The sequence below is a fragment of the Pyrgilauda ruficollis genome, unplaced genomic scaffold (genome assembly GCF_017590135.1).
Source record: "Pyrgilauda ruficollis isolate IOZ18807 unplaced genomic scaffold, ASM1759013v1 scaffold125, whole genome shotgun sequence".
NCBI classification, from domain to species: Eukaryota; Metazoa; Chordata; class Aves; order Passeriformes; family Passeridae; genus Pyrgilauda; species Pyrgilauda ruficollis.
The window spans coordinates 820,899-839,280 of record NW_024510877.1 but is presented as its reverse complement, the minus strand read 5'-3'; the positions used below and the strand labels follow the sequence as shown (position 1 = coordinate 839,280).

The following is an 18,382-nucleotide window of genomic DNA, read 5'->3' as shown; positions in this document are numbered from 1 at the left end:
ACAAGCAGAGGAAAACCAGGAGGGTGAGGAAATCTCGTGGCCAGCAGTGAGGGATTTATCCCAAACTCTGGGTTTCCCATGGGATAAAAGATTTATTTCTGTTCCTGCACGTCTGGTTCCATCTGTAGAAACTCAAAACATCACCAGACACTTGGCAGAAGCCTTGGATGACCTTGGAATAGTGGAAAACATCTCCAGGTTTTGGTTGTAAGTCTGGATGGGGATTTATTGGCATCCAAGTGCTCCACGAGCACAATTTAAGGTAGGAACAGACAACTTCTCGTGACTCACGAGAGGAATTTCATCCAGGAACTGAATCCTGTGAAATCCTGTCCTTTTCCTGCTTCCCACTCACAGCCAGGCACATGGAGTGGTCAAGCAGGACACGTGGGGGTGAGGATTCCATCATTTCCGAGTGAAGAAATGCCAGAGCTCAGTGGGAAAATCCTCCCCAGGCCTTCAGAGCTCTGTTATTTCCTGGCAGCCACCGGAGGAGAGGAGAAAGGGGGAGGACTTGGCTCCAAAGGAGATGTCTAGGAACTAAAATTCTCTGAAATTTCAGCTAAATCTGGTCTATCCCTAAAAAAAAAAAAAAAAAAATCCCCAAAAAATCACATCCTCACATAAAGATACAAAATCCATGAACACCCTTTAAAGCTGAGGAGGATGTGGATCAGAATTCCAGGTAATTTCCAGGGCTGTGCCTCAGTTTCCCTGTGGGTTAAACAGGGATGGGGCTCAGGACATTCCTGCTGGAATGAAATGGATTTTCCTAAGGAAGGGAGAAGTGAAACAGGAGCACGGGGATTAAAGCTCAGGATTGGAGGGGAAACAGGAAAAGTGAGAGGAGGTTTCACAACAGATCTCATAAATCAGGATGGAGCGGGAAAATGAGGGGGGAAAAAATCTTGGAAAACAAACATTTGGTTTCCAGGAGCCAATTTTTTGTAGGTCAGGAGGTGAGGCTGAGAGAGAGGAATAAAATCAGGTCCTGCACCAGCTTGGGGATGGCAGGAGGGAAATGCAGCTGCTGCTCCCTCTGGCAGCCGGGAGAGGGGATTTTCCAGAGGGAATGCAGCTGGAGGGCAGGATCAGAGGGATCCCAGATCCAGGAGCTCCAGAAGGATCCAGGATCCCAGATCCAGGAGCTCCACAGGGATCCAGGAGCTCCAGAGTGATTCAGGATCCTAGATCCAGGAGCTCCACTTGGATCCGGGATCCCAGATCCAGGAGATTCACTGGGATCCAGGATCCCAGATCCAGGAGATTCACTGGGATCCAGGATCCCAGATCCAGGAGATTCACTGGGATCCAGGATCCCAGATCCAGGAGATTCACTGGGATCCAGGATCCCAGATCCAGGAGATTCACTGGGATCCAGGAGCCTCCAGAGTGATCCAGGATCCCAGATCCAGGAGCTCCCGTACCTGGACTGGTCCCAGCCATCAGCCCTGACCCCAAGCCCGGCAGCACCGGGCTCTGAACAAACCTCTGGAGATGTTTGAATGGGTGTGGGATGGGTTCAGCCCAGGGGACAAACAGGGGCTGGGAGATGCTCCTGGATGGAGAAAAAAATTCCAGGGATCCCCTTGGATCTCGGCAGGGAAGGACAGGTGGGAATTGTCGGTCCAAACTCCAGAGGGGAGGAGTTTCACCTCAGCAGAGCCTCGAGCTCTGCAGGAAAATCTGGGCTTCAGGTTTCATTTTTGAACATCTGGTTTGATCTGCTCCATACAGAAACATCTGTCTTGATTTGTTCCATCCCCAAATATTCTGTATTGATCTGTTCCATCCCTAAACAACATCTGTCGATCTGCTCCACCCCCAAACAGCTGTCTTGATCAGCCCCATCCCCAGTGGCTGCTGTTCCTTGCTGCTGCAGAAGCAGCATTTGCAAACCCTCAGCAAACCCTCCTCAAAAACAAAATTGGGCTGCAGAAGCTCTCCTGAAAAATTCAGCTGAGGAGGGTGATTTAACCCCAGACTCCCAGCGGGGTTTAGAAAGGGTCATTATTTGGGTTTCTAAAGGGTCATTATTTGGGTTTTTAAAGGGTCATTATTTGGGTTTCTAAAGGGTCATTAATTGGGTTTCTAAACGGTCATTAATTTGGTTTCTAAAGGGTCGTTAAAGCTTTCCCAGGACTGTCCCACACACTGAGAATGCAGAGCTCTGTTTATAAATATTTGTATTTCTATTTCTGGGAGCATCTGGATGGTCCTGCAGCCACGTGAGGGAAATTTGGGAAGGAAAAGGCAGATAAAGGGTGGAGCAACCTCCCAGTCAAACCCTGCAGCTGTCAGAGATAAGGCAGCACTTCAGCATCTTGACTAGAACATGAACAAATTCCCCTCTGGGTCAGTTTTGGTTTATTTCTGAGCCTCCAGAAAGCTCAATGTCAACTAAACCCGAATATTTGAGAGGAGAAAAGGCTCAACAAAGAGCCCAGAACCTGCCCCGTGCCAAGGCAAACAGGAACCCGTGTCAGCCCCGCTTTCGGGGGTCCCTCGGGATCAGGGAACAACTGCAAGCTGTGAACTCCCCCTCGAGCCCTTCCCCTGCTCAAACCCAACCTCTGCAGCCGCTTCAGGGAGGACTGGAGCCAAAAGACACAACAATTTGGGGAAACCGTGCGGAGCAGGGCTGGGGATGGCTCCCAGCCGCCGCGGAGGTGTTAATGAGCCGAGCCTGCCAGATGCCAGAGCCTTTCCAAGAATCCCGGCCCTGCGAGACCTCGGGAGCAGCTGGCAGGGAGGGGAAGGTCACGGCAGAGCTCCAGGTTGCTTTAATTGGGGCCAAGATTAGCCTGGGAGACACTAATTGGGATTAGAGCAGATCCAGGAGGTGGAACTTGTCCTCTTGGCAAAGCCCTGCTGAGCCGGGCTGCCCTGGAGCCCAAAATGGGTTTGCTGCTGTTCCCCAGGAATTTAGGGACCCACAAGGATCATCCAAGTCCTGCACAGGGAAAGGAGAAAACTCACAGAGCTGGAGAAATCCTGGTGGGAGAGGATAAAGCGCTACAGAGGGAATTCTGGCTGGGAAAAAGGAATTCCAACAAGATTGTAGGAACACATTCCCAACCCATCCCTAGGAAAAATGCCTCAGGGCACTCAGGTGGAGCAGCACCGTGTCCCTGCTTTGCTGTGGGATCAGGAGGGGCTCCTCAGGGAGAAGGCACTAGAAAACCACTCAGAAATCCCATTCCACATGCAAAAATCCTGGGGGAATTCTGCACAAGACCAGGACAGCAGCAGCGTCTGAGTTCCCTCCAATCCCAAACACCAGGAGACAAAACTTCCACAAGTTCTGCGTCCCCCAAAAGAAACCCTCCTGCTCCCACAGCCCCTGTTCATTGAGGGGCTCAAGAAAATTTCCTCAGATTAAACCAGGAAGAGCAGGATCCAGAGGGATTCCACAGCCACGATTTGGGATTCCCACAAAAAACGGCAGCCCAGGTCCAAGGGGGAAACTTCAGGAACGCAGCAGAATCCAGGGAAAGCTCCCAGGGCCTCAGCACTGAAATGGGCTCTCAGCTTTTGTCTATCCCGAGGGGACAGGAGGGAGAAGTGGGAATTCTGGCATGGCAGAGCTCAGGCTGGGTTTGCCCCATCCCTGGAGATGTCCAAGGCCAGGCTGGATGGGGCTTGGGGCACCCAGGGATGGTGGAAGGGGGTGGAAGGAGATGGGATTTAAGGGATTTAAAATCCCTTCCCACCCAAACCATTCCATAGCTCTGATCCACAGCATCCAGGTCGTTTTTCACCGGGATTTGAGGCCAGGACTGGTTTAGAGGATTGATAACAGAGAAAATTTCCCAGCAGCTCCTTCACTCCACAGAAATCCTGGATTTATTCTTTCCTGAAATCTCCCTCCTCAGCTCCAAGACATTTTCGGGATGGTTCAGCCACAGCCTCACTCAAAACAACATTTGAAGGGCACGGCAGAGCCAGCTGCACCCACACATCACGGGGGCACCAGAAACCACAAGAACACAACTTAACATGGAAAATATTCCAGCAAAACCACAGCTCTGCCGCTGGCAGCGAGGCTTGGACACGTTCTCCCCTCCAGTCTGGGGGAGCTGCACGTGCTGAGCTCCCTGAGAAGAAATCCAGGCTGAAGTTTGCAGGAGGTTTGGTTTGGGCTGGATTTTCCTTTCCTTTCGGGCTCATTGCTCCCCTCACGGCCTCTAACGACCTCCAGATTTCTTCCTGACGTCAGGGCAATATTTTGGTCTCTCCATTCAAAGGAATCCAAGACAGAACATTAAAAACCCATCGAGCAGAGCCAGTGGAGAAGGCAGGAAATGCTCCAGGTCTCCTGGTTCTCTGTGCCATATTCCAGGCTGGAAGCTGAGATCCATCCCCACAGGAATGTGTAGTGTAAGGCTTCCAGGCATGATCCTGGTGGCTGCTGACTCAGCCCTTTCCAGGGCTCCAGTCCTGGGTCTTGAAGGGAACAGAGACATGGGATGGCAAGGAAAAAGCATGGAATTGTTATGGAATCATGGGATGGACTGGGTTGGAAGGGATTGAAATCCCATCCTGTGCCACCCCTGCCATGGCAGGGACACCTCCCACTGCCCCAGGGTGTCCATCCTTGGACACTTCCAGGGATCCAGGGGCAGCGGCAGGTGCTCTGGGAATTCCATCCCAGCCTTCCCCACCCCCTCCCAGGGAGGAATTCCTTGCCAATATCCCAACTGTCCCTGCCCTCTGGCAGTTTAAAACCATTGCCTCTTGTCCTGGCACTCTCTGCCCATTTAAAACCTTTCTCCCTCCTTTCCATGGACCTCCCAAAGCTCCTAATCCTGAGTTTTTGCTTTTCCAGGTGTAACAGAGCTCGCTCATCTCCCGAGCCAAATTCAGCCAAAATTCCCCTTTTGAATCCCCTCCAGTCACCCCAGCCATGGATGAGCTCAGACAAACCCCGGAACCAGACACTTCCCTGCTCCCGTCCTCCTCCAGACAACAAAAGCAAAGTCTGGAATGCCCACGGGAGCGCTTTGTGCCCGAGGAGGCAGCAACGCTCCACATCCCTCGGGAGCGGGGACAATTGTCCCGATTGTCCCTGGAGCTCTGAACCGTTGGTGTTCAGCCGCTTGGAACTGGGAATCCCGGGAATCCTGGGAATTTCTGCCTCCCAATTCCACTCTCCATCGCCCCAGGTGCATTCCTCGGGCTGGGAACAGGAATCCCGGGAATTCCTGCATTCCCAATTCCATTGCCCCAGGTGCGTTCCTCGGGCTGGGAATAGAATCCCGGGAATCCCTGCATACCCAATTCCAGCTCCATCACCCCAGGTACATTCCTCGGGCTGGGAACAGGATTTCCCTTGGAAGAGGAATCCCGGGAATTCCTGCATTCCCAATTCCATCGCCCCAGGTGCTCCTTGGGCTGGGAATAGAATCCCAGCAATCCCTGCATTCCCAATTCCACTCTCCATCCCTCGGCCTGGGAACAGGAATCCCGGGAATCCCTGCATTCCCAATTCCAGCTCCATCACCCCAGGTACATTCCTCGGGCTGGGAACAGGATTTCCCTTGGAACAGGAATCCCGATAATCCCTGCATCCCAAACTCCTCTCTCCATCACCCCAGGTGCGTTCCTTGGGCTGGGAAGAGGATTTCCCTTGGAACAGGAATCCCAGGAATCCCTGCATCCCCAGTTCCAGCTCCATCGCCCCAGGTAATTCCTCGGGGTGGGAACAGGATTTCCCTTGGAACAGGAATGGAATCCCTGCATCCCAAATTCCTCTCTCCATCACCCCAGGTGCATTCCTCGGGGTGGGAACAGGAATCCTGGGAATCCCGGGAATCCCTGCATCCCCAGTTCCAGCTCCATCACCCCAGGTGTATTCCTCGGGCTGGGAACAGGAATCCTGGGAATTCCTGCATTCCCAATTCCACTCTCCATCACCCCAGATGCCACGGGAGGAGTTCTCCAGCCTCTTCTCCACTGGGAGCCTCTCCAGAATTGTTAAAGGAAATAAAATCCTGCCATTCCCCGGGGTGAGATTTTGGATCCCTGCTCCCAGTGCTCCAAGAGTCTCTGCCCTGCCATGGCAGGGGCTCTCCAAGGGTTAAATCCCCATGGATTAAATCCCTTCCTGTTCCCACTCCTAAAAACCTGAGCCACAAAGGTCCCTGGAAGGATCAGAGGCACCAACCACTGTCAGAAAATCCCAATCCAGGTGTTGATCCCTGGAAAAATTCCCATGTCCCTGCAAATTTTAGGGAATTTATCTTTATAAACATCAATATATCCTTATAAATACATATTTATATAGATAAATATGAAGATAAATATCTCTTTATAGTGATACATTTCCCCAGATAGAGATGGGGAAAAGTCTTCCTGCTACATTCCCAGATTTCTAAACCAGGATCTCTGTAATGTTCTGAGCTCTCCTGGTCATTTGATCTTTATTTTTTTTATCTCCACACAGCAAAAACTGCTTAAATTAAACACCAAAAATTCATCTGAAGGGGAAAATTAACCACAGAGAAGGATCCTGAGCTGAAGGAGCAGAGCTCAGCCTGGCTGGGGGTTGAACATCTCAGATTTCCCTGGAGAGGATTTCCAGGTGGATCTGAAACCCTCCAAGGAGGAGGGGATCACTCCTCACCCTCGGGGTGATGCTGTTTGAATTAATCTCCCTAATCCAGCAGCGGGACAGCCGGGCTCCAAACCAGGCCGTTGTTATTGCTGGGAAATCCCCCTTGGAATAACAAATTTCCATCCTGGATTAGGAGTGGAACTTTTCCTCCTCCGAGGGCGTTTTTGCAGAGGGGAGTGGGAAATGTGGGACAGAAAATGTCAAAAAAGGGCTCAGAAAGTGAATAAAAAGGGCCCTGAGAGTGTCAAAGAACGGGCTCTGAAGGTGTCAAAAAAGGCCCTGAAAGTGCCAAAAAAGGGCCCTGGAAGTGAAAAAAAGGGTTCTGAGAGTACCAAAAAAAGGGCCCTGAAGGTGCCAAAAAAAGGCCCTGAAGGTGTCCAAAAAAGGGCTCAGAAAGTGTCAAAAAAAAAAAAGGGCCCTGAAGGTGCCAAAAAAGGGCCCTGAGAGTGTCAAAAAAGGCCCTGGAAATGTCAAAAAAGGGCCCTGAGAGTGTCAAAAAAGGGCCCTGGAAGTGAAAAAAAGGGTTCTGAGAGTACCAAAAAAAGGCCCTGAAGGTGCCAAAAAAGGGCCCTGAAAGTGCCAAAAAGGGGCTCTGTCTGTCTGGCAGACACTGACCCCCAAGAGAACTCTGCACTGACCTGAGGCTGTGGGGAAAACTTCCAAAATTGAGTGACAGCACTGGGACTGTGGGTGTGGAGCTTGGATGGAAGTGTGTGACATGGCAGGGAGGAAACTTGGGGTTTAAAGTTTTAGGAAATAGTAATATATTCTATCATATATATAAATAAATATAAACAAATATTATATGTTTATATATTTTTATATATAATACACACTAAATATAAATATAAATATAAATATAAATATAAATATATAAATATATAAATATATAAATATATAAATGTAAAGATAAATGTAAAGATAAATGTAAATCAAGATAGAAGTTTTAGGGCAGAGGCTGCTCCTTCTTCACCTTGTTCTTCACGAGTTTAAGTGGTATTGTGTAAATGGATAAAAAAGTCCACACTGCAGGCCACAAGTGCTCAGTTACTAAGTTAAAAGTAAAAATAATTTAAGCGTCATTTCTTAATTAGACAATTTATCCTTAACAAGCCTTGCAGAGAGGGAGAAATAGGGCTCCATTTTTTAGTTTGTTAAAGTGAAATGCTGCGAAACTCATGGGTGGTGAGACTGTAATATAAATAAGAACTAATAAACATCTAAGTAAATATAAATAATAACTAATAAACATCTAAGTAAATATAATGTAAATAACAACTAATAAACATCAAAGTCCAAACAAGAAATAATGTCTTGTGCATTTAATCCCGACCCTGGTAAAATCTGGGGATCATCCCAGTGCCCAGACCTGGGAGCTCTGCTTTGAAACCTCACCAGGGATGCTCTGGAATTGCTCGGGAGGGGAAGGAATAAAAGGGAAAAATGAATATAAATGAAGGAAAGGAAAGCAGAATGGAGCGCAGGGACAGAAAGACAATGAATTTGGATACAAAAACCCAGAGCTCGTTTCTGGGTGCGTTTCAGGGGCTCAGCCTGTAGCAGGATGAAGTTCCAGCAGAGCACACGGAATTCCCTTTGGAATTTCCATTCAGTCCCGGGCGGAGGGCAGGAGCCTTTCCTGGGCTCCATCACCCACTCCGCAACCCCCGGGGCTCTTCCGAGCTGCTGAAACTTCCCCGAAGTTTTTCCCCCTAAAATTCTCATTTCTGCACCCCCAAAGCTCCTGCTGGTTGGACTGGAGAGGGATTCTGAGCCTCAGCACCGCCTGATTTAAGGATTGAATTTCCTTTAACAAGGCATTTTCGGGGATGTTTCCCAACACCCTGCTGCCCCTGGGGCCGGGATTATCGGAATTCCCTCCCGGAGCACCCAGCACTCGCTCCAAGGTGTGATTCCTCCCTGAGCACTCGGATATCCCAGCAATTCACGCTTTTATTTCATTTATTATTATTTTAACTGCTCCCCACTCCCCAACTGAGGAAATTCCACCACCGTGGGTGGCGAGAAAACTGGGAAGGAGGAGCCCTAAATCCATGATTTTTTTTGGCTGTATCCAGGAAAAATTGGGAGCACTGCGCTGTCACCTTTATGAGCTGATTGTGGAGATGATGAATTGTTTTCCTGCTGCACTCCCAAATATCCAAACTTGGATCTTCCTCTCTAATATTCTAAGTTATCTGGGCTTAGATCTTTTATGCACAGCTGTTTAATTAACAACAAAAACTCATCGGGAGGGAAATATTAATCACAACGATTGGTGAGCTCAGCCCGGGCCGGGTTGAGCATCCCACGTTTCTCCGGGGCAGCTTTCCAGGCGGATATCCCGAAGTAATCCCAAAATTCACCAGCACAAAACAGTTTTCAAGGAGCTGCTCGTAGGCTCAGAGAATCCCCAGCAGTGACAGCAGGAAAAAAATTCCTTAATTAAGGACATATTTTGCACCTTCTGCCAAACATCTGCCCCTGAGTTTTCCCTCTGAAAAAACGGGAATTATCCAGAGAGGAGAACTCCAAGATCCTCCCCGATTTACCCAACGCTGATGGCTTTTCTGCTCGAAATTCGGGATATTTTACCAAAATCCCAGCTCAGGCATTGCCCGGACTCGCAACTCGTCTTTTATTCCAGTCGGGAATGGCTGGGAGCAAAAAAGGGATAAAATCTCCAGCTCGGCCAGGACTTCTTTAAAAAGTGACACCGAAACTCTTCGGCATCGCAGCCCCGCCAAATCCAGCCCGGAGGACAAGAATTAGGGAAAACATCAATTTTCCCCCAGCCCAGTCTTTTACCACGACGGGAGAGGGAGAAAAACACGTTCGGAGAGAAGAAGGGAAATGAAACTTTCAGCCGCGAAGAAAGAAAGCTTTAGAAACGTTGAAATTAATGAATTTTTTGTGGCAATAAAACCCCAAACCCGGCTCGCAGCCCCGAATTTACCTCAATTAGCGGTGCCTGTGCTGGGGGGCAGCTCAGCCCAGCTTCATCCAGGTTTTCCTCCCGGGCTGAGCGCTGCAAAAAATCCTCCTGCAGGCAGGGAAATGTGCGGCGAGGAGCTGCTGCTTCCTGCCAAATTTCACTGGATTTGCTCCGCAAACCCCTCCCCGGAGCCGCCCCGCCGGCGGCTCCGCCGTGAGCTCAGCGCTCCTCCCGGCCGGGCAGAGCGGGGGGAGCGGCCGCGCTTCCCAAAAAAAAAAAAAAAAAAAGGGATGAGGAGCATGGATTTTTAATCTCCAGAGAATAAATCCTGGGAGTTATCCCGGTGAAACTTTAATATTTAAGGACTCTGAGGTGATTCAGTCCATGGAATTGCAGGGGGTTCTGGCACGGCATCCTGGAATTCCCAGCACTGGCAGCTCCCGGGGTTCACCCACCCTTAACCCTGCAGCATCCCCTTTTCCAGCTGCTCCACATCCCCGGAATTCCCAGCACTGGGATCTCCTGGGATTCACCCACCTTTAACCCTTTTCCAGCTGCTCCACATTCCCTAGAATTCCCAGCACTTTCATCTCCCTGGATTCCTCCACCTCTAACCTTTCAGCATTCAGCTTTTCCAGCTGTTCCACATTCCCTGGAATTCCCAGCACTGGTATCTCCTGGGTATTCACCCACCTTTAACCCTTTTCCAGCTGCTCCACATTCCCTGGAATTCCCAGTATTTTCATCTCCCTGGATTCCCCCACCTTTAATCAGCATCCAGCTTTTCCAGCTGCTGGATATTCCTTAAGCTTGCTCCTACAGCAGCTCAAACCATAGCAGGGGATTTTTATTATGAACCCAGCTTGTCCTGCCGTTATTCCCCACTCCTGGGAGTCCCAAGGATTAAAAACAATTCCTCACGGAAAAAATAACAAATCCTAGATTGGAGAATTCCCAGGTGGGAACAGTTCTTTTCCCAAAAATCAGAGCTGGATCAATCCCACATCATTCTGAACCTCTGCCAGGGGGGCTGTGGTTTTAATTTATCCTAACAATTCTCTTTATTCCCTTTGATTCAGGTGTGAAAATAACAGGGAACTGAGTGGGTGTTAAATCTTGGAAAAGAACCTGGAATTCTGTCTCCTGACCCAGTTTTGGGCAGCAGTGTCGGCATTTCCCAAATTCCAATATATTCCCCAGTATTTTCTCCCCAGCTTTGGCCCGGGGTGTTTGAATCTCTCCTCTGTGGTTTTCAAACAAATCAGCAGGAAGTTGATGGACACAGAAAGGGAAATATTGCCAAAGGTGACTTGGGAAGGAATGCTCCCATTTATCCAGTGTGTTCCTGGTTTAGAGGATTTTCCAGCAAGCCCAGGGATGGCATCTGGGATGGGATCCGGGGGTGGGATCTGGGATGGGATTCAGGGATGGGATCTGGGGATGGGATCCAGGGACAGGATCCAGGGATGGGATCTGGGGTTGGGATCCAGGGATGGGATCTGGGATGGGATCCAGGGATGGGATCTGGGATGGGATCCAAGGATGGGATCTGGGATGGGATCCAAGGATGGGATCCGGGGATGGGATCCGGGGATGGGATCTGGGGATGGGATCTGGGAAGGGAGCCAGGGATGGGATCTGGGATGGGATCCAGGGATGGGATCTGGGAAGGGATTCGGGGATGAGATCGGGGGATGAGATCCAGAGGTGGGATCCAGGAACAGGATTCAGGGATGGGATCTGGGAATGGGATCCAGGGACAGGATGCAGGGGTGGGATCCTAGCACAGGGCTGCTGTCAATGGATTTTCCTCTGGGATCCTACTGCTCAGCAATTCCAATTTAATTCTCTTCATCAGGATTAAAAATTCCAGTTTTAATGCCCAATTTCAGACACATTTCCAGCAGTGCAGCACAGGAACATTCCCATCAGGAGACTTCTCCCTTTTCCCAGCTTTCCCATGCCTCCCAAACATGATTTATCCATGCCAGGTAATTCCAGCCTCAGGGCCCAACTCCATCTTCTGGAAAAGCTGAGTTTGATCCAATTCCAGCTGCTCTGGAAGCAATTCTCATGGGAATTGGGAAGGGAAATTGCACTGGATTGGGCACGACCATTAAACGAAATAAATGGGATTTTGGGAAAAAATTCTCAGGAATTCTCAGGGAAGAGAACAAACCCTGGGAATTGGATCCTGGCCCTCAGCAGAGCCACCTCCCCCAGCTCGGGGACATCAGGGAGACGAGGTGTCCCAGGAGAAGCTGCAGGGAGCAGAGCAGCTCCAGGCTGGAAAGAGGGATGTGGAGAAAGGAACGTGTCAGAGTCTGCCCGGCCCAGCACGGGTCAGGCGAGGACAGGGCAGGATTTTTTGTCCATGAAAAATTCCAGCTGATGGAAGGGGAGAGCTTGGGATGAAGCATCCAGCAGGAATTCGGCAGAGCTCGAGGCTCCGCCTGGATTCAGGGAATTTGCTGCCCCCTCCGTCCTGCAGCTGGGTAAGAGCGAGGAAAAAGCACCCGAGGGGGAAAAGGGATTTGAAAAGAGCCTGGAATCACACAGGGAAAAAAATGCTGCTCCAATGGATCTGGGAAACGGGGAGGGCACTTCGTGGATCCCGATTTCCAGCACCCAGAGACTTTGCACATGGATTTTTCACCCCAAACCCCCGGACAAATCCCAGTTCCAGCGGAATCCCTTCCCTGGCCTGACTCCCAGCCCCAATCCCGGTCCCATCCCTTCCCCCGGGCTTTGTCCCTGCCCTGAGGACACACCTGGGCTTGACCGAGGAGTGCCGGTCACGCTCCCTGCTCCCAGAAAAGAGGAACGGGCCGTTGGCTGCTCTAATTTCTCTAATTTGCCGTAATTTCCCTAATTTGCAGTTCCTTGGGGAAGGCTCATTGCCTCCCCATCCTGCTGTTTGCACCCTGCAGGCTCCGCGGGGCGACTCGACCTCTCCAGCTCCGGGAGCAGCTCCCTAAAAGCTTTTCCCTGCAGAGATGATCCTGGAGATCCCCAAAACCTGCAGGAATTTTAGGGCCACGTGGGCGTTTTCACACCCAAAGGATCCAGTGAGAAGTTCCTGCAGTGAGTGATTGAAGAGCCAGATCCCAATGGCTGAGAAACCCCAAAATTCTGGAGAAATTAACTAATATCTCTCTCCAAAAAGCTCTTTCTGTATTTAAAGCTCCCTAAAAGCTTTTCCCTGCAGAGATGATCCTGGAGATCCCCAAAACCTGCAGGAATTTCAGGGCCACGTGGCTGTTTTCAGGGATCCAGTGGGAAGTTCCTGCAATGGGTGATTGAAGAGCCAGATCCCAATGGCTGAGAAACAGCAAAATTCATCAGTATCTCCCCCCAAAAAGCTATTTCTGTATTTAATCCCTGTGGGAAATTCTCCAGCTTGGAATCATGGAATGGCTTGGGTGGGAAAGGACATAAAATCATCTCGTTCCACCCTTCCACTGTCCCAGGTCATTCCAACCCACCTGGGACTCATCCAGGCATGGGGCAGCCCCCCATGATCCAAACCCCTGGAAGGTTTCAAAGCCAAGGTGGGAAAAACCCAAATTCCAGAGGAATTCTCCCAGCAGGAACATTTCCCTGCAGGTCCTGGGGCTTGGGGACGGCTCCAGGCATTCCCAGAGAAAGCAAATCTTCCTTTATTTCCCTCCTTCATTTTTTAATTAATTAATTCCTTTCTTTCCACCCTTTCAGGAAAAGGATGGATCAGTGCTGGGGTCTCCTGTGGAATGGGAGCTCCTGGATTTCCTGGAAGAAGGAAAATCCCAGCAGGAGGCACTGAACGAGTGCTTCATTCCCTGTCTGGGATTCCTCAGGGATGAGCAGGGAGGGAAGGAATCCAGTCGGCTGCTGGGAGGTGAATTCCTTCCAGGAAGCTCCTGACAAAATGCAGGAGGCACAAAGGATCCCCCCCACATCCATTCCCAGGTTCCTGATGGATTTCCATGTGCAGCTCCCCAGGAGATGGGGACGGAACAGGGAAAATGGAACAGGGAAAATGAAGTTTTTCCCCAAAAAACCACGAAGAGAGGGAATTTCTAGGAAGCAGGAGGAGGAGAAGCGCAGCTGGAGGCGGGGGCAGCGCTGGGAAGGCAGCGCGAGCGCATCCCGCGGAAAAGCTGGGAATGAGGGCTGGGAGCTTCTGCCGACCCTGCGGGATCCGAGCCCCGGGGGATTCCCGGCCCTTCCACTCGAGGGGAAAGGGCCCTTCCCAGAGAGGAGCTGCGGGGAACGGGGCCCGGGAGTGGGATCTGGGAATGGGATCTGGGAATGGGATCCGGGAATGGGATCCGGGAATGGGATCTGGGAGTGGGATCCAGAAGTGGGATCTGGGGGTGGGATCCAGGAATGGGATTCGGGGATCAAATCCAGGGACAGGATGCAGGGACAGGATCCAGGGATGGGATCTGGGGATGGGATCCAGGGACAGGATCCAGGGAAGTCACCTCAGGAACCCCCCTGTCCCTCAGGCCTTGGGAAAGGCTGATCCAAGGACAAGGGGGAAGAGGCAGGAACTGAACGGGGTCAGGCTGGGAAAGGGGAGGGTGCTCAGGAACGCTCCCAGGAAATCCCAAATTCCTCCTCAGCCTTCAGGGGAAACCTGGGAGTGCTGATTCCCTGTGCCAGGCAGGGAACGAGTCCGGACAGGGACAGAGAGAGGGAGAGGGACAGGGAGACGGACAGGAACAGGGACACAGGGAAGGGACTGAGGGACAGGAACACAGGGACAGAGGGAAGGGACAGCAATGCAGGGATGGGACAGGGACACGGGGAAGGGACGGGACACAGGGAGGGGACCCAGGAATGGGACAGGGACACGGGGAAGGAACACAGACACAGGGAGGGGACCCAGGGATTGGACAGAGGGAAGGGACACAGGAACAGAGACAGGGACCCAGGGAAGGGACCCAGGGAAGGGACAGGGACATTGGGCAGGGACACAGAGAGGCGGCCCGGGGTTACACAGGGGAAGGACAAGGACACAGGGAGGGGCCCCAGGGACAGAAACAGGGACACAGGGAAGGGACTGAGGGACAGGAACACAGGGACAGAGGAGAGGCGGCCCGGGGAAGGGACAGGGACACGGGGACAGGGACAGGGACAGAGGGAAGGGACAGCAATACAGGGATGGGACAGCGACACGGGGAAGGGACAGGGACACAGAGAGGCGGCCCAGGGAAGGGACAGGGACACAGGGAGGGGACAGGGACACGGGGACAGGGACACGGGGAGCCCTCCAGGCCCATTCCGGCTCTCAGGAGCTTCACGCGTTATTTGGTACCAACAATGGGACCTTGGGAACAACAATGGGACCTTGGGAACAACAATGGGACTTTGGGGATAATACCGGGACTTTGGGAACAACAAAGGCACTCGGGAGGGACGAGGTGCTCCCGCCCCGAGCCGCTCAGTGTCCCCTTGTCCCTCCCCGGGGCTGCGGGGACACAAGTCCCGTTCGTGGGCGCGGGGATCCCGGCGGAGCCGCCCCTTCCCGGGATCCCGCCCCCCCGCTCCCGTTCGGGGCCGTTGTAGGGCGCTCTCCGCACGGAAAACCCGAGGGAAAGAAGAGGGGTGGGTTTAAAGGGCCGGGAGCTTTGGGATCGTTCCCTGCCCTGCTCCCCTCCCTCACCGGTCCCTAAAGCACCCGGAGAAGGCAAATGGATTTTGTTAGGGCAGGAAACCCCAAATCCCAGCGTGGGGTGGGGATTCCAGGCTGAGGATCCCAAAGGAATCACCGCCAGGGTGGGATGGAAAATCCCTTTGGGGTTTGTCCTTCTCTGGAGCCGCAGAAAGATCTGGGGGGATCATTTGGGGTTCATTTCTCCTCAGGAGACGGCACCGAGTTCTGCCTCCTCTGGCTGAGCCCACCCTGCAAATCCTGGGGATCTCTGGGATGTGGGATCCGTGGGATGGAGGATCCCTGGGATTTGGGATCTTTGAAATGTGGGATCTCTAGAATGTGGGATCTGTGGGATTTGGGATTCCTGGGATGTGAGGTCCCTGGGATCTCTGGGATGGGAGATCTCTGGGATTTGGGATCTCTGGGCTGTGAGATCCATGGAATGTGGGATCCATGAGATCTGTGATCTCTGGGATGTGGGATCCATGGGATGTGGGATCCATGGGATTTGGAATCCATGGGATGTGGGATCCATGGGATGTGGGTGGGGCAAAGGAGGAAGAAGAAGCAAAAGAACCCCCAGAATCCCAAATCCCGGCTCCCTTCCAGCAGAATTCCAGGAGGGACGAGCTGGGTGTGAAACCCTTCTGAGGGACAATCCCAAATCCCAAAACATCAAAGCCAGGGAATTCAGGGTGGGAAATGTGGGAAATGTCCCCTCTGCCTGAGCTCCTGCAGCTCTCAGGGCACAATTCAGGGATCACATCCATCGTGTGCCAATGCCAATGTCACTCTGGGATTTGGGATCTGTGGGATTTGGGATCCCTGGGATTTGGGATCTTTGAAATGTGGGATCTCTAGAATGTGGGATCTGTGGGATTTGGGATTCCTGGGATGTGAGGTCCCTGGGATCTCTGGGATGGGAGATCTCTGGGATTTGGGATCTGTGGGATTTGGGATCCCTGGGATTTGGGATCTTTGAAATGTGGGATCTCTAGAATGTGGGATCTGTGGGATTTGGGATTCCTGGGATGTGAGATCCCTGGGATCTCTGGGATGGGAGATCTCTGGGATTTGGGATCTCTGGGCTGTGAGATCCATGGAATGTGGGATCCATGGGATTTGGAATCCATGGGATGTGGGATCCATGGGATGTGGGATCCATGGGATGTGGGTGGGGCAAAGGAGGAAGAAAAAGCAAAAGAACCCCCAGAATCACAAATCCCGGCTCCCTTCCAGCAGAATTCCAGGAGGGACGAGCTGGGTGTGAAACCCTTCTGAGGGACAATCCCAAATCCCAAAACATCAAAGCCAGGGAATTCAGGGTGGGAAATGTGGGAAATGTCCCCTCTGCCTGAGCTCCTGCAGCTCTCAGGGCACAATTCAGGGATCACATCCATCGTGTGCCAATGCCAATGTCACCCCACGTGGGACACAGAGATCCCTGGGGCAGCAGGAATGGCCTGGCCACGGATGGGGAATTAAATCTGGATGGATTTTGGGTCCCTTCCCACCCAAACCAGCCTGGAACTCTCTGATCCTCCCTCCACTGAAAGAAAATTTTATTTTAGGGCTGAACCCCTTCAACTTTTTAATTTTTTTTTATCCTTGATTTTATTCTTTTTCCTGATTTTTTTTTTTTTGCTGATTTTCCCCCCAATTTTAATTTTTTCCTGATTTTTTCCTCAATTTTATTTTTCCTTGTTTTTTCCCTGACTTTATTTTTTTTTCCTGATTTTATTTTTTTATGATTTTTTCCCCTGATTTTATTTTTTTTTCTGGTTTTTCCCCAGTTTTTTTTTTCCTGATTTTATTTTTTTCATTTTCCCCCGATTTTAACTTTTTCCCTATTTTTTTTCTCTGATTTTATTTTTTCTCTGACTTTATTTTTCCCCAATTTTTTTCTGATTTTTTTTTCCCAATTTCCCCCCTGATTTCATTTTTTTCCTGATGTTTCCCCTGATTTTTTTCCCAATTTTCTCCCTCTGATTTTATTTTTTCCTGCTTTTATTACATTTTAATGCCTTTCTTTTGCCTTTTTTCCCCCTTACTGGATTAGAGACTCTGGCACTTCTGCCTGGATATTTCCAAGCCCCACAGATCCCTTCCCACAGGATTTTTTAAAAATTTAATCCTGAAATTGGAGATTTGGGCCAATGAGAAGAGGAAATTCAGGCTCTGCCACCGCCCCAATTTTAATTCTTTCCTGATTTTTTCCTCAATTTTATTTTTCCTTGTTTTTTCCCTGACTTTATTTTTTTTCCTGATTTTATTTTTTTATGATTTTTCCCCTAATTTTTTTTTTCTGGTTTTTCCCCAGTTTTTTTTCCTGATTTTATTTTTTTCATTTTCCCCCGATTTTAACTTTTTCCCTATTTTTTTTCTCTGATTTTATTTTTTCTCTGACTTTATTTTTCCCCAATTTTTTTCTGATTTTTTTTTCCCAATTTCCCCCCTGATTTCATTTTTTTCCTGATGTTTCCCCTGATTTTTTTCCCAATTTTCTCCCTCTGATTTTATTTTTTCCTGCTTTTATTACATTTTAATGCCTTTCTTTTGCCTTTTTTCCCCCTTACTGGATTAGAGACTCTGGCACTTCTGCCTGGATATTTCCAAGCCCCACAGATCCCTTCCCACAGGATTTTTTAAAAATTTAATCCTGAAATTGGAGATTTGGGCCAATGAGAAGAGGAAATTCAGGCTCTGCCAGGGTCAATTTTGGGATCATTTTTATCAGTCCTGATTTTAAATCCCAATTCCAGCCCTGGATTTTCTCATCCCTCACCCAAAACCAAGATTTGGATTTAAACTCTCCCCAAACTTTGATTTTGTCAGCTCCAAAAATATCCTTTACCAAAGGAAGATGTTTGGAATTCTGAAGGTCCAGTGAAAGATTCTGCTCCAAAATTCTGCCCCAAATCCAGGGAATTCTGACTCCAGCACGTGCTGGGTGGGAGGAGCAGAAATTCAGCACCCAAATTTAGGTGGAATTCAGCAGCTCCAGCCTAAATTCTCTGTACAAAGGTAAAAAACCATCAAAACCAATTTTAATTATCCAGATTTTTAGATGAATTATGATAAAAAATGTATCAATTTCTCCAGTAATAAACCCATCAAATTTTCCCACTTTTTAGTGGTTCTCCAGTTTTCCAGCTGGAGAATTAACAAATAAACACCCACACCCCAAAGG

At 50.2% G+C, this 18,382-nt stretch overlaps 1 protein-coding gene across 1 annotated transcript in view; it reads right to left on the bottom strand.

Annotated features, from left to right (window-relative positions):
• The window catches only part of LOXL2 (lysyl oxidase like 2), a 57,272-nt gene extending 47,607 nt beyond the window's left edge, over positions 1-9,665 (bottom strand). Inside the window, exon 1 of the mRNA XM_041490652.1 lies at positions 9,573-9,665. The gene's annotated coding sequence lies outside the window, so the exon portion shown is untranslated. The remainder of the gene's footprint in view (positions 1-9,572) is intronic.
• Positions 9,666-18,382: the final 8,717 nt, after the last annotated feature.